This window comes from Cibotium barometz, chromosome 4 (genome assembly GCF_041138505.1).
Source record: "Cibotium barometz isolate CiBa-2024 chromosome 4, ASM4113850v1, whole genome shotgun sequence".
NCBI lineage: Eukaryota > Viridiplantae > Streptophyta > Polypodiopsida > Cyatheales > Cibotiaceae > Cibotium > Cibotium barometz.
Genome location: NC_141049.1, coordinates 3,428,673 through 3,431,844, shown reverse-complemented (window position 1 = coordinate 3,431,844; position 3,172 = coordinate 3,428,673).

The window sequence follows — 3,172 nt, the reverse complement described above, 5'->3', positions numbered from 1 at the left end:
GTAGAGCGGCGACGGCAGCTCCTCCTTCACGGCTGCGACGCGGGAATCCTTCAAGGCGGCGGTTGAGCGGTGAGTGACACACCCTTTGGCATTCTGTTTGAGCTTCCTTCCCTAGTTGTATGCTTGCAGCCATTCGTGGCTCGCATACGGTGTCTGGCAAGTCCCCAGCTACGACCTGTGCGACAAAAGCGCACAGGGGGGTTAAAATCAAGCTTATAGCATGGATAATCTTCCAATCTAAGCAATGACCAAGATTTCTAGCATTAAGGAAGATCCAAAACCATCAAAATCAAGCATAAAGGGAAAGGCATGGTAAAAACATTTTGAGTAAGGAAGTTAATCATGATTAGTAAAAAGTTCCCCCAAATTTGGTTCCCTCATTCAAATTTTGGAGAGCGACCACCTCAAATTTTGGGTCCACAGTGACCCATAGCCCCCAAAAACCTTGGAAACAACCAAAAATAAAAAAGATTTCAATCATTCTCCAATCACCATACCCATTTCTTGATCAAGAAATCAAGAAAGTTCAAGAACACCAAGAAAATGCAGGAAACTTTAAGAAAATTAGATCAAAGACATGGCTTTGATACCAATGAAAGAAAGTGGTAACTTAGATTTAGCCTCATTATCCTACGATTAAGAAAAACATGAGAGATTAGCCTAGGATTAGAGCAAGAAGAGAAAGCAAAGGACTTGTATAATCTTGATTATCAAAAGGTTCCTATTATATTGCCCCACATTCACTTATATACTAGGGCACCCTTTCACGCTACACTTATTCATGTCCATGGGCATGCCCAACCCTAGTCCTAGCCCTTGGCCCCCTTCACATTCCCTTCATCCCTTGAACTTGGGCCCAAATTGACTTGAGTCCCTTTTAACTTTGCTACATCAACACATGATGCAAATATGCAACAATCCAATCAAATGAACATATGTGAAACAAGTCTAAGTGTCCCATACCACAGAGCCACATTCCACATACATACATAAGATTGTAGAAGATAGAAGACACAAATGTGTCTGATGTATCTACATGAAATCAATCTGATGTCCTATGCCACCCATGGTCTTCTTCTTCACACCACCGCTTAGTCCACCATCTATACACGACACCTCAATCAGTACCCTAGCAATCTCATTATATATACTTATAGACATAATCCACCTTAGTTATATATATACTTATATATAAGTATATATAAGTATATATAAGTATATATACTTATAGACATACCCACCTTAGTTAAACAATCAATTCAACACATTAATCAATCCCAACACTGTCACTCATGAGAAATAGGCAAATCATAATATTAAATCACATGTACCACTGGCATGGCACACATAGGTGTCCCAATATAAAATAGAAAATATAATTTTCAATAACTTAAGAGTGATTTTTGTAATAGCCTCTATATTTACTTTGACTGCAACATCACAATACCATCATTACGTTGCATAAACTGTATGCATAAATAATAATGCAATGAGCCCAAATTTTCCACCTTAAATGACACATACAATTCAGCCTTGAAGGCTGAAATCTTCTCCTCATTAGGGCATGTAATGAGCACTATGTCAACATATAAAATGAAGAACAATCTTTACTCCTCTTTACATAGAGGGTACTCTCAGTTAGAGACTATTGCAAAAACCATTATGTGTTTATCTTCTCATACCATGCTTGGAGACCCTATTTAAGGCCATATAAAGCTTTTTTAAACCCGGATACTTTAAATTCTTGCTTGTTCAACAAAACCATAAGGCCGAGATACATAAACCTCCTCATGCAAGTCACCACATTTAAGAAGGCAATCTTGATATTTAACTGATGTACATTCCAACTATGATGCACTACCAATACAATAATACACCTGATCATGGGTAATCTATACCCTTCTCTTGAGCACAACCCTTTGTAACTTGGATGCTTTAAATTCTTGCTTGTTATCAACAAAACCATGAGGCTGAGATACATAAAACTCCTCATGCAAGTCACCATTTAAGAAGGCAGTCTTGATATCTAACTGATGTACACTCCAACTATAATGCACCACCATTTAAGAAGGCAGTCTTGATATCTAACTGATGTACATTCCAACTATAATGCACCACCAATGCAATAATACACCTGATCATGGTAATCTATGCCCTTCTTTGTAACAAACCTTGCCTTATAGAGCGATCAAAGCTACCATTAGCTTTGAGGAATAGTTGAATGAAGGTACAATGTAAAAAAGGGCCACTAGCTTTAATTTTGTTTTTTCTATACATATGGACATTAAGAAAGATAAAAAAAGTAGAGTTAAAGCTTCCCTTTTTTAAGACACTTCGAATAAAATGATAATAATGAAACTCTCTCTCTCTCTCTCTCTCTCTCTCCCCCCCGCCATGTACGGTGTATGTGTGTGTGTGTGTGTGTGTGTGAGAGAGAGAGAGAGAGAGAGAGAGAGAGAGAGATTTTGTGTGTTAACGGGAAAAAGGTTAAGTAATAAAGAACAACTATGGAAACAATATAATTTATGATAAGATGATATTGTTCTTTTATAGTAATTGATGTATTTAGTTCTTTATTCCATTTCTTCAAAAGCATTCACATTTTGTGTTTATGGTAGCATCATGAATTTGCAACTTCTCACAATCAATTTGATTTCAATAAAAATACGTTTAGGTCATTCCAAATTTATCCTTCATCATACCTTCAACTTCCCTTAAACTAACTTATATATGCACAAGCCCCTCCTCAACGTTAAAGTTGTAGTGAATGTGTGGCAAGGTCTTTGGGCACTTACACTACTACCAATAATACATATATCTATACGTACCATTAGATACTTATCAGAATTAATCATAAAAAGTGTCCATGGTTGGGTGCGTAAGTTGTGGGGCAAGTGGGTGTTAGCCCATTGGCTCTCAAGTGGAGAGTTGGGGTTCAGACCCCGCCCACGACTGAAAAATCCTTGAGTATCCATCTTTTGAAAGAAAAAAGTGTCCATGGTACTTTGATTGCCTTTAAAAGAAGGTGTAACAAAAACATATGTTTTTAATCAATATTAATGAGTAATATTGGAGAACCTAACCATGAAGCTTAGGGAACTAGCATTAGGACATGGTGAAAAGTATAGCTTTTGAAAATCCAAGGCTCAAAAAAAAAAATCTTGCTTGGGAT